General features: G+C 42.8%; 1 non-coding gene across 1 annotated transcript; it reads left to right on the top strand.

Moving 5' to 3' along the window:
* Positions 1 to 12,938: 12,938 nt before the first annotated feature.
* On the top strand, positions 12,939 to 13,020 carry trnas-uga (transfer RNA serine (anticodon UGA)). The gene has a single exon. It is a non-coding gene; the product is annotated as a tRNA-Ser (tRNA).
* Positions 13,021 to 13,707: the final 687 nt, after the last annotated feature.

Genomic DNA, 13,707 nt, shown 5'->3' with positions numbered 1-13,707 from the left:
ATGGGTTTATGAAGAGGAAGAGTTTGGAGGGGTATTGGCTGGGTTGGGACTAGATTGGGTTGGGATATCTTCTGGTAATGGATGGGTTGGACAGAGCAAACTGTTTCCATGCTGTACATCTCTATTCTTCTTTAACGTCCTCTAGTGTTATCACATCGTTCCTGTAGTGTAATTCCCAGAACTGCAGACAGTCCCAGCCTGCTCAATGCTTTGTAAAATTCCAAACATACCTCCTTTCTCTTAAACAGTGACACAATTGATGAAGGTAAATGTAGTCTATGCCTCACTAACTATCATAATCACGTCTTCTACTGACTTCAGAAAATTGTGAATGATTACCTGAAGATCACTATATTCGTCCAAGCTTCCCAGCGTCCTGCCTTTCATTAAATTCTACTCCGTCTCTATTTCCTTAACAAGGTTCAAAACAATGTACGATTGTCCTACCGATCTGATCAACTCTTCCAAGTTGTGTTTCGTGTTTTCGCAGATGACACCAAATTACGTGGTGTTGTTTACACTGAAGAAGATTACCTCTGAATACGACAGTACCTTGAGTCAGATCGTCGACTGGGTGGCGGAGTGGAAAAATAGAGCTTACATTAATTACATGCATTGTAATACATTTGGAAAGTCAAATCACACAAACATCCATACTTCGTAATGAAGGACTGTGGCCAAAACGTCCATTCCCCTCCTCCTCGGATGCTGGCTGACCTGATGTGCTTTTCCAGCATCACACTCTCGACACTGACCTTCAGCATCTTCAGTTCACAGTTTTCTCTCTGAACCTAATGGTAGAACCTGGGATGCGTTACTGTGAAAATAGACCTTGGGGTGTAGATTCATAGTTCCTTGAAAGTGCAGTCGTTGGCAGACAGGATGGTACAGAAGGTGATTTGCATCCCTTCATTTATTTAGCAGGGCATTGAGTAGAACTTTGGGAGGTTGCAGGTGTGCAACACATTGGTGAGGCCACTTTCAAATAATGTATCGCAATCTGATATCTTTCCGATCGAAAGGAAACCATTAAAAATTAAAGTTGAGACAAGATTCCCTGGGATGTTGAATTTCTGTGGCGACAAGCTCTCTGAAGCGCAACAGGATGACGCGTGACCTTATCGAGATTTACAAAGCCATGAGGATCATGGTAAAGGCGAGTAACTCAGATCTTCCTCCCACTGTTGGAGAGTACAAACACTGAGTGCATAAGGTTAGTGTGAGAGAAGAAAACACTAAGACAGAAATGATGTAACGTTTTGATCCAAATTGTGATGCACGTACAGAATAAATTGCATGGCGAAGTATTGGAGGAGGGGACATTTAAAACATTTGAAAGTCATCTGGATGACTTTCATGAATTGGAAATGCTTAATTCTGGCAAATGGAAGGAGATCGGTTTAGAGGCATGTTGAGGCAAAGATGTATTTCATGTTATTTAAAAGCTATGACTCTTGACTGATAGACTCTGTCTATCAGTCCTTCTGGTAACCTCAGTGGATTTATTAATTTGAAATTATCACACGCCGAACAAAGTCAGACATCAGAGCGAAAGCTACTTGGGAGATTCAAATTTTTATTTCAGCTCATAGTTTTATGCGTGGGTTTGCTGCTTAAACGTTTTAACCAGATGCTGCGAATAAAAAACGAGCACCCATACATCGTCAGTTAACATTTGCTGGAGCAATTTAGTGTGACCATCAGAAAGAAAAATATAATGTATTTGTCCAATCGATAGCCTTACAGAAACTCAGAGGCCATGAAGATTATCAATCTGTTAAGTATCAGTGACGGTTTGGAAGTCTGCAATCTGCCTCCTTTCAGGAAATTCCTGTGTTACCACTCGTTGTAATCTTATTCAGGAAATATCTCTCCCGATGATAAAAACAACTTCACACTCAGCTCAATCTCACTGAACATGGACCAGAAATGAAACTTCACCGATGTTCTGCCACTGTCAAGCCATTTCCTCAAACATCAGAAGATTAAATATTGAAACTTCATAAAAGAAGAAACAAAAAACAAGCAGAGCTTTACCTCTCCGCTGAAACATGTCAGATGCGAAATTCTGGGGGCGCCCGTCCGAATTTTGCGTCTTTGCCGTGTTGACCTGACCATACAATATCAGTGTCATTTTTTAAACGTCACACGGCACCAGATTAATGTCCAACAGGTTGAATTGGAAGTACTACATTTCGGATCACTGCTCCTTCGTCAGGTTACTGTGGAGTATAAGATCTGAAGATGTAGCATTTCTAACAAAGTTTAAGAGTGAGTTAACCGAAATAATATATTAAAAATTACATGGATTATTTGTTAACTCTCTCATCTTTTACAAAGCCAATCTTGCTTTCAGTTCTTTCATATGTAAAATAGTACAAAACGTTTTAAAGTTCTATTCTCAAGTGAACTTTAACAAGATGTGCTATGTCAGCGCAGAGAATGCATTGAAGGTTCGAGGTGACTTGTGTGAGGCTACTTGGGTCCCAATGTACACACTGAATGTAATGTTCAAAAGGGATTCACAGAATCTTACATGGATTCATGCTGTTTTTGAGCAAAGTACAACATAATTCTTCAAGTACAAATTCAACTCACAAATTAAGTTGTGTGTGCATGAAAATGTGACTGTGTGTTGGGGGGCATCAGTGTCTGTGAAAGAGTGTGTGTATGTGTATATGTGTGATTGTGAGTGTTAAGGGGTTTTACGGGCATGAGAGAGTTCGCTGTTGGTGTGCGCATGGGAGTGTATGTGTGATCGAATGAAAGAGGTGACTGTGTGTGTCTGTGCGAGGGAGAGAGAAAGTGTGTGTGTCTCCGTGTGTACCTGCGTGCTTGAGAGAGAGAGACAGACAGACAGAGAGAGAGACAGAGAGAGAGAGGCAAAGAGACCGAACTTGGTTACCAGCCTCTCCATATTGAAAACAATGAGTTGGCGATGCCGTTGTTGGACTGGGTGAAAGTTAAGAAAGTTAAAAATCACACAACACTAGATTACATTCCAACATGTTTAATTGGAAGCACTTGCTTTCGGAGCGCTGCTCCTTTATCAGGTAGTTGTGGAGTAAATGCTTGCAAAACACAGAATTTACAGCAATATTTTTCAGTGTGATGTAACTGGAATTTATTATTGAAAAAAGAACCTGGATTTTTTAAAAGCCCCTTGTCTGTACGAATAACCATGTTGCTTTCAGTTCTTCCATCGTTAAATTGCAAAACTTTTTGAAAAGTCAGATTCTCAAGTGAACTGTGACAATTGGTGTCATGACGCGGCTAGCACTGCTGCCTCAGAGCACCAGGGCTCCAGGTTCGATTCTGGCCTCGGGCAGCTGTCTCTGTGGTGTTTGCGCATTCATCACGTGTCTGCGTGGGTTTCCTCCGGTAGCTCCGGTTTCCTCCCACAATCCAAAGATGTGCAGGTCAAGTAAATCGGTCATAGTGCCATAGTGTTAGGTGCATTAGTCAAATAGAAATAAGTCTGGGTGGATTACTCTTCGGAGGGTCGGTGTGGACTTGTTGCTCACATCATGTATTAAAGGTATGAGCTTCCTTGTGTGAGGCTATCTGTGCCACATTGGTCAGACCGATTATGGAATAAAAATGGACATTTACCGAATGTTACATGGATTCATGAAGTGTGCGAGCCAACTAAAATGCAATTCTGAAAATATAGACAAATGCTAGATATTTATATTTATATGTGTGTGTGTGTGTGTTGGAGTCGTGTCTTATGTGTGTAAGTGAGACAGATTGTATGTTTGTGTATGATTGTGAGTCTAAAGGGGTATAACTGTGTGAGAGGGTGCGTGTTTGAGTGTGGCAGTGTATGTGTATGTAATGCTCAATGATATTCACCTCCAAAAGAATGTCATCGCACTTTAATGCAAGCTCTCCACCAATGAACCAATCCACCCAACCATCCGAGCCGCTTCCTTTGCCACCGCAGGAATTGCAAAACCTGGGCCCACACATCCCACCAACCAGGGTCCAAAGCCACAAAGCAACCTTCCACATCCATCAGACTTTTCCCTCCATTTCCACACATGTCAGTTGCTCCCGATGCAGTCTCCTCTACGTTTACAAGACAGGATGCTGACTCGAAGAGCGCTTGAGTGAACACCTGCAGGACACCTGCACCGACCGCCTCATTTCCAAACAAATTCAACTACCTTCCCACTCCACCTAGGACATGCCAGTCCTGGGCCTCCTCCATCGCCACTCCCTTCCCACCCGACTTTGCAGAAATCACGCCTCATCTTCAGCCACGGGAACCACCAGCCCAATGGCATCAATGTGATTTCACCAGTTTCACCATGTCCCCTCCCCCCACCTAATCCCAGTTCCAAACTTTCATCTCAGCACGGCGCTCATGGCTTGTCATACCTGTCCATCCTGCTTCCCACTTATTCGCCCACTCTTCCCTCTGACCTATCACCACTCCCCCACTTCCATCCACCTTTTCACTCTCAGCTGCCTTTCCCCACGCCCCACGCACCTGCCACTTAATCTCTCCAACACCGAGGCTCAAACCCTCAACTCGAATGAAGGGCTTTTTCTGAAATTTCGATTTTCCTGCTCCTCTGAAGATGCCTGAACTGCTGTCCTTTTCGAGCAACACACTCCTGACTAATCTCCAGGATCTGCACTTCTCCATTTCTTCTGTGTAATTGAAGCTGTATTTTGAGTGTCAGCTTCATTCTATTTGTGTATTGGACCCTCTGTCCGCCCACAAATCTCAGGCAAGAGATCTGATCTTGTTCTTGATTGCAGATGCTGCTGTTCATGCACTGTTTTAATTCTGACATTTTCAATCTGTCATTGTTTTCTCGATTCTGTACCTTCATTTTCAGGGTGATGACCGGTCAACTGTGCATGAGCAGAAATTAGGAGCACTTTCCCTCGCACCAAAGAATCACCACATTACTTGTGATTCCTACAAGACTTCACTATCCAAGAAAGAGAAAAGAACACCTTTAGTAACTTAAGATCAGTTGAGTTGAAGAATCCCCATCTTTAACTGCTGCGGTCAGATCGACTCGATCATCCTTCTCCTGAGGCGTGCCGTGAGTTCATAAAATAATCATGCACACATGCATGAGTTTCAAGAAACAGATCAAACATTGGTGTACGTTTTCCAAACTATTTATTCACTTGTGTCCGAATTGTGGACAGTTCTTAGTCATCCCAATCAAAGTGTGCAGACTCTTCCTTTTGATCCTCGCAGCATTCCTGCCCATTCCCTGTGAGAATGAATTCTCTCCTGACTGGTTAAAGATAGTTCCCTACGGGAGAAAGTTTCACTGTATCGATGATGTCAAAAATGCAGCCCGATTCTCCGGGACACATAGATCATTACATGTCCGGCTGTTCCTCAAAGAGTAACATGTATTTAGGACCCACTCCAGTGCAGCTTCACAGTGCTTTCACACATTCTTTATTTCACATATAACACATCATATCAGCACCTTTACTGAAAGCTAAACGTCGTGGTATATACGAAATTCCAGGTGCTGTTATTAAAATGAATGTTTGAGACAACAGCTATCTATGTGGGCCTGCTCTGATTGGTCGTGAAGAGATTATCAAATGTAACTACCGAAAACACATTTTATTGGTAAGCAATCGAAATATCTCCAAAGAAGCATATCAACTTGTTCAAATCACCTCAACTTTCTCGACTTTAACTGTAACCTGGGTGGATACTACATTCAAAGGTACTCCTGAAGTACGTCAGAAACCAGTTATTTCATTTTGATTGTCACTCTGAACAACTGTTTTGGAAGCTCCTTGGTAGATTTTAACTTGCTTGGTTATTCGGATTGATCAGCGCCTGACACTTGTTCTAAACACAGCCAATATGACCCAAGATTCCTCTGCTCCTCCACACTTTCAGGAATCCTTTAACCCTGTATTCTGCATTGATATTCGCACTTCCAAAGTGAACGACTTCACACTTGTTCGGGTTTAACGCCATCTGCCACATATCAGCCCAGTTCTGCAACCTCGCAATGTTCCATTGCAATCCACAACAGCCGAATACACTATCGACAATTCCACCAAGCTTCATGTCATCGGCAAAATTACTACCTCACCTCTCTTCTATCTCATCTAACTCATTCATAAAAATCGCAAAGAGCAGAGCTCCCCTAACCAATCCCTGAGGACGTTCACTGGATACCGACCTCCACGATGCCCGATCCAGTAATCTTCAGTGTACACTTGATGGTCACTGTTATTGAGGAACTGTTTTTAATGTAGGTTATTCAGCCTGCCAAAGCTAACGGTAACAGATGAAAACTAACTGATTATCCTGCATTAATTTGCCGCTTTGGAAAGTTGAGGAAATAGTTCTGTCTCTAATGTATCCTCCTGCATTAAAGAAAAAAGGCTTTCATTGTGAAGGAAGAAACGGAAATCAATCTTTACATCGTATAGATTTAATGAAGGATTGAAGCATTTCATATCTGTCCCTCCTCACTCTACCAGTTCATGTCTCGTTATATATTCTCCACTCACTAATACGTTTACTTATCATTGCATAAAATCAACAGATGCCGTCAGTGTTACTAAAACATTTATCATCTGCGCAGCTGCCAAGATGTCTCAGCAGGTGGGATGATTGTTTGAATCGCTTCCAACACGAGGAATGAATGAATGGCTTCTCCCCAATGTGAACCCACAGGTGCCTCAGCAGCTTGAACGCCTGAGGGTATCCTTTCCCCCACACACAGCATTATCCGTAGAGAGTGGTGCAAGTATAGAATGAGTTGGCAGAGGGAGAGGGAGAGGCTGGTAGAAGTACAAACTTTATAAGGCATCAGGATTGGTAAATGAGTAGGAAGGATTGAGAGAGTTATGTGTCAAATGCTGACATATGAAATGAGAGTTATTAATGATAAATTGTCAGCGTGGACAAGTTGGTCTGAAGCATCTGATTCTGTGCTTTCAATTTCTATGTCTCTCTCTCTCTCTCTCACTCTCTCGGTCTGTCATATCTTGCTGCGATCTGCCCTCAGTTCAGACAAAGAGCTGGATTGGGGCTGGGTCAGTGGAAAGTGGATAGCTCCCAGTTTGAACCAATTTTACCCAGTCATAGCCCTGGGAGTGGATAAACTGAAGTCTACTCCAGTATGGCAGACTTCGAGTTTGTTCCATGAAATGAAGGTGTGTGACGAAGACATGGAGGGCGTCTGAGACGGAGAGTGGGAGAATATGGGTGAAAAACATGGTGAGGTTGTGTGAGACAAAAACAGGAATGATGTTTGTGACCAGACAGACAGCGTATGTTTTACAAAGACCGGCAGAATGTGTGTGTCCTCAAACATGAGAGAGGTTTTTGATAATGCATTTATGTTCGGACTTGCCATTGAATGATGTGATGGACAATTTGCATATCCAACTGCCATTTGATTTTTTTTTGTGGATATATTAGCATGAATTATTTTATATACAATCCCTTAGCACTGTAACTCCGACAGCGCTCTCTCACACAACACGGAACAGGCGACAATGGTACTTACTCAGCACTGCCCCTGTGACAGTTCCCTCTCGCTCAGTACTGACACTCCAACAGTACCTGCTCCCTCAACACTAACCCTCTGACAGTGCCCACTCCCTCAGCATTGATCCTGTTACAGTAACCGGTCCTTCAGCAAGAACCATTTGAGAGTATCTGCATCCTCAGCACTGATGCTCTGACAGCGTCAGCTCCCACAGCACTGACCCTCCAAAAGCGCCTCTCTTTCAGCACAAACCTTTTGTATTGGAAAGGTAAAGCGCCGTTCCGTCAGTTCTGACACTCCGAAAATAGATGCTGTCTTGGCTCTCTCATTGGATCCTGGTCCAATTGCACTATTTTACTCACTTGCACAGTGTTCAGAAGATTTGAAGCAACCAAAGATATCATCGGTGAGTTCCTGCGCCAAATGATTATAATCTCCTGCGAGTTAAGGAAACAGAGGGAAATGAGCTGAAAAACTATTTGTCGCTGTCAACCTTGATGAATTCCTGTGTCATCCTGAACACAGGTCTAAAACGTGCGGCCAGACTGCCTCTTACTAATAGCCACAGGCAACATTGGATTTGGTACTAGGTAATGGACAGGCCAGGGGTTAGATTTGGATGTATGTGATTGCAAACACAATTCGGTTATGTTTACTTAAGCAATAGAAAGGGATAGTTACATACTGCAGCGATAGTCTTATGGCTAACGGAAAGGCAATTATGATGCGAGTTGGCAAGATTTAGTATGCACAGGATGTGGAAGGAAACGGATAGGATGACCACAATTGAAATGTGGAACTTACTCAAGGAACTGCTATTGCACGCACTTGATGAGTAAGTACCTGGCAGGCATGAAGGAAGTTGTCGAGCGAAGCAGGCGTGGTTTATTAAAGAAGTTGAAGTTCATGTCAAGAGAAAAAAGGAGGCTTATGTTCGGTTTTGACGTGAAGGCTCAGTTAGAGCGATTGAGAGTTACAAGTTAGTTAGGAAAGACCTGAACAGAGAGTCCAGCAGAGCCAGGGGAGGACATGAGAAGTCGCTTGCAGGTTGAATCTTAGAAAACCCTAAGGCTTTCTACGTGTATATCGGGAATAAAACAATGACGAGAGTAAGATTAGGACCAAAGATAGTCGTGAGGAATTGTGTGTGGAGTCAGAGGAGATAGGAAGGCATCAAATGAATAACTTTCGTTAGTATTCATATTGAATTAGATCAACGTTGTCGAGGAGAATCTGAGATACAGGCTACTAGACTAGATGGGACTGACGTTTACAAGGAGGACTTGTTAACAATTCTGGAAGGTGTGAAAATAAGTAAATCCCCTCGTTCGGATGGGATCTATCCAATGATTTCCTGGGAAGCCAGGGAGGAGATTGCAGAGCCTTTGCCTTTGATCTTTATTTCGTTATTGTCGACAAGAATATCACTCGAAGATTGGAGGATAGCAGAAGCTGTTCCCTTGTTTAAGAAGGGTAATACAGATGACCCAAGTAATCATAGATCAATGAGCCTTACGTCTGTTGTATGAACAAATTATGTAAAGGATTATGAGAGATAGGATTGACAATCATTCAGCAAGCAGCAATTTGATTTCAGATGGTCAACATGTTATCGTGAGTTTTTTGAGAAGGTGACCAAACATGTGGATCAGCGTAGGGCACTTATCGTGGAGTACATGGACGTCTGTAACACCTTTGATAAGATTCCACATGTTAGGTTGTTGGAGAAAATGCGGAGGCATGGTGTTGACGATGATTTCGCAGTTTGGATTAGAAACTAGCCTTCTGTTAGAAGGCAGCAAGTGGTGGTTAATGGAAAATATTCAGACTGGAGTCCGGTTACGAGTGGTGTGGCACAAAGAGCGATTTTGGGACCACTGCTCTTTGCCGTTTTCATAAATGACTAAAACGCAGGCGTAGCTGGATGGGTTAGTAAGCTTGTAGATAACACTAAAGTTGGTGGAGTAGTGGACAGTGTGGAAAAATGCTGCGGTTTGCTGGGGAGGTCGGATAAACTGCAGAATTGGTCTTAGAGGACGCAAATAGAGTTCATTGCATCTACATTTGAGGTGATTCACTATGGGAACATCAATAGGAAGGCAGAAAACTGAGTTAATTGAAAGAGTCTTGGTAATGTGCATGTGCAGCGGGTTGTTGGAGTCCATGTACATAGATTACTAAAAGTTTCCAGCCAGGTTTATAGTGCTGTTAAGAAGGCATACGTTGTGTTAGGTTTCATTGGGAGAGGATTGAGTTCCTGAGCCATAATGCAAAGCTGCAACTATACAAAACACTTGTGTGGCTCCACTTGGAATATTTTGTGCTGCCTGGTCGCCCCATTCCAGGTAGGATGTGGAAGCATTGGAAAAGTTGCAGTCGAGATTAAACAGGATAGTTCCTCTTCCGGAGGGAAAGTCTCATGAGGAACATCTGAGAGATTTGGTCTGTTCTCATTGGAAAGAAGAATGCTCAGAGCGGATTTGATACAGAGTTACAAGATGATAAGAGGATTCGATAGGGTAAACAGTGGAAGTCTTTTTCTTAGGATGATGATGTCAGCTTGTATGGGTGGCCATAAATACAAATTGAGGGGTTATAGATTTAAGCCAGATGTCACAGGCAGGTTCTTTGCTCAGAGAGTGGTAAGGGCGTGGAATGCCCTGCCTGTCGATGTAGATAGCTCAGCCACATTAGGGAGATGTAAACAATCCTTGCATAACCACATGGATGATGATGGGATTATATGGGGGGATGAGCTGAGAAATACTCACAGGTCGACGCAACATCGAAAGCCAAAGGGTCTGTGCTGCTTTGTATTGTTCTATGTTCTGAAGCCAAATCTCCACTTCGGTAACCTCCAACCCCATGGCATCAAAGGGGTTGCACCAGTTTCCACATTTCCCCTCCGCCACCTTACCCCACTTCACAATGTCCAGCTCAGCACCGTCCTTATGAGCTGTCCCATTTGTCCCATTTCCTTCCCACCCATGTACATCACCCTCCCCTCCAAACTATCAACATTGCACCCTCCCCCGTGCACCTATTGGTATGTCAGCTACCTTCAGCCCAGCCCCATCATCTCACATTTATCTCTCCACACTCGAGGCTTCCAACCAAATTCCTGATGAAAGGCTTTTGCATGAATCGTGGTTTTCCTGCTCCTCAGATGCTGCCTGACATGCTGTGCTTTTCCAGCACCACATTCTTGACTCTAATCTCTAGCATCTGCACTACTCACTTTCCCCTATTAATCATGGGTGTCCTTAACTTCCACTCTCCCTTTCCTGACTCCAGTTTCAATAAAGTTTAGAGACCTGTAAACAATACATCAGCTATGTCCCAAGAACAGCACGAGACATATCTTGGTTTTCGATTAATTTGCAGGCTCCTTCATTTCAGTCATTCCCTGGGATATCATCTCTTTCATTGTGAGCATTACGAAAGGACATTATCTTTAGCAGAAAAAAATCAGTCTGTCACTAACCATTGTTTGTTTCATGCACAAGGGCACCCAGACTCCTCCGAAACGCACTTTTTTGGGGTTTCTCTTGATTTTAATTGCAGTCAGTCTTTTGAATCTTCCTCCCAAATGCATGACCTCAAACGCCGACATGAAATTGCACCTTCAAGGATATTGCCCACCCACTGAACCTGTGTCTATCCATTTCCAGATTCCGCTGTCCTCATCACAACATGGTCTCCCACCTATTGTATATCGACAGTAAAACTGGCCACATTTCACTCAGCCAATTCGTACAAGTCATGAATTCAGATATAAATCATTGAAGTCCTATGACTGACCTTTCCAGCACTTGAGTAATTACATCTTTGCAATTTAAAATATACCCAATAATCCAGATTTTGTGTCTTCCATTAAGTAAACAACGGACAAGCCTGGCCTTTTTTTATACTTAACACCGTGAACTCCTACCTTGTGTAATGGCTTTTGATGTGATCCCTTATGGAATGCCGAACAAAAATTGATCAACTCGGCATGTAATATTATCAAAGAACTCTGACAAAGTTGTCAAGTGTGTTTTTCCTTTCAACTAATGATGTTGACTCAGTTTGTCTCCAATCAACTTTTCTCAATGTCCTGCTATTTCTTTCTTCACAATGGTCTTTCGCAGTTCTCAAGTGACAGACAAGACATTGGAACATATGGAAGCTATTCAGACCATCAGGTCGTCTCCACCTTTTAATGAGATCATGTCTGACTTGGTTAAATCTCAACTGCAAAGTTCCCCCTTATCCCCGTTTCCCTGTATTCCCCAAGTAACTAATTAGCTCGCTATCTCAGCCTTGGTCATACCCAGCCTTGACAGCTCTCTATTGGGAAGAATTCTGCAGATTTGCTATCCTCTGAAAGAGAGAAAATCCTTCTCATCTGTGTGTCAAATGATTAACAGTTCACCTGAGATTAGGCTCTGTATATTCTACACAAATGTCGTTTTCCAGCGAATAATTTCAGTCCCAGTCCTCTGGAAACTGACGCTAATCGGTAGCAACATTTCCTCCAGAACACCAACCCGCCCATCCGCAATGCGCCCTCCCCCATCATTATTAACAGACCACGGGTACAGAATCACGAGAAAACCCGGGAACACACAAGTTTCGAAAAACGCTCGAAGAGAGCCAGACTGCTGTTGTAGAACAGTTGGTTCCTGTGACATGAATGTGTTTGCAGAGGGTGCAGAACTGTTGCCATGTCATTACACTGAATGTCCCAGGATTTATTTTGGAAAACTAAAACTGATTGAGGATAACAATCACTTCGGGCAGGGCAGGCTGAATTTTGAGTTCGTGAAAAGCCTGTTTCATGGATCGTGCAACGAGTCAGCTCTCCCGTCTTTGTTGCGTAATTGGTCAACACGATCATCCATTAACCGAACAGTTGGTGGTTTGGGACCACCCAGGAACGGATCTCTCATGGTTCATACTTCATTTGTTTTCTTTCCTGCACAGCTCCGTGTTTTTAATGTGGTCAGGAGAATGTTCCCCAAACAGGAATCCAATCCGGAACCAGAATGGAATTTCTGTATTGTTTTAATGGCTAATGTAAAGGAACTTGGATTTACAGAATCTGAAACAAAAATAGAAAATGCTGGGTAAAGACTGGGGTTTGCCAGTACTACTGGGAGAAAGCGGAGTTCGAATAACTTCTGAAGAAGTTCTGAAACGTTGAATCGCCCTTTCCCAGCCCAGATCCTGCTCGACCTGCTGAGTATTTTCCTGCAATTTCCGCCTTCTTTTAAGCTGAATATCGATTCCACCTCTCGGGGTGGAACACCCAGACCCACTTTGTCCCGACATTTCATCGATTTGAAAGCTGTGGTTTTTGAATTCAAATAAACCAAACAATGATTCATAACTGCTGAGCTCACCAGAGACAAAGACTTGGAAATGATAAATTCAACAGTAAGTGCATGCTCACATGTAGTTGTGGCCGAGTGGTTAAGGCGATGGACTTGAAATCCATTGGGGTATTCCCACGCAGGTTCGAATCCTGTCAACTACGGTGGATGGCGGAGTTTGCTTTCGACTTTGTTTTTTGGGATTCAGATCACGGCGGAGAGAATCACTTCATTCAGGTCACGAATGGTGCAAATCTCCAGTGCACTCAAAGAACTGAACAGATGTACACTTGCTTTGCCACATTTGTTTAGACTCGTTACGACACACGGTAAACCCTCCTGCTTCAGATAAAACACAGAAACGATTTATGCCGTACAGTAATCTGCAAAAGTTTGATTGGCCAAGAACTGCACAAAGTAAAAATTAAGAACTTTATTTCTAAAGTAAAAGAGTAATAAATTAACAAACCACGATTGACAATGTATTTCTATTACCCATTGTGATGTTCCCTTCGATAATACTATTCAGATAAAACTCCCAATTAAAGTTAACAAAACAGCTCTTCTTTTCTCAAAGCCAGGCAGCTGTCGGTTCTTTTCTTCAGATCTTCCTATGTCTTCTTTTTCCTTGTTAGGAAATTCTGTGTCACACGTAACCGATCGAAAAGGTATTTTTCAGAGATATATTTTTTCAAGAAGATTGTTACATGCAGGACTTGGCAGTCCTCCTCTCATCTCTTTAATGTCACCCGTATCATACCCCAGAGCCTCTGATCGTGTCATTCCTTTTTAAAATTTTCAATAGACACAATTCAAATTTGAATTGAAATTAATATTTTATTCTGGATAAT

The sequence above is a fragment of the Chiloscyllium punctatum genome, chromosome 35 (genome assembly GCF_047496795.1).
Source record: "Chiloscyllium punctatum isolate Juve2018m chromosome 35, sChiPun1.3, whole genome shotgun sequence".
Classification (NCBI taxonomy): Eukaryota; Metazoa; Chordata; class Chondrichthyes; order Orectolobiformes; family Hemiscylliidae; genus Chiloscyllium; species Chiloscyllium punctatum.
The sequence above is the reverse complement of the archived record's forward strand: the minus strand, read 5'-3'. Positions and strand labels throughout refer to the sequence as shown.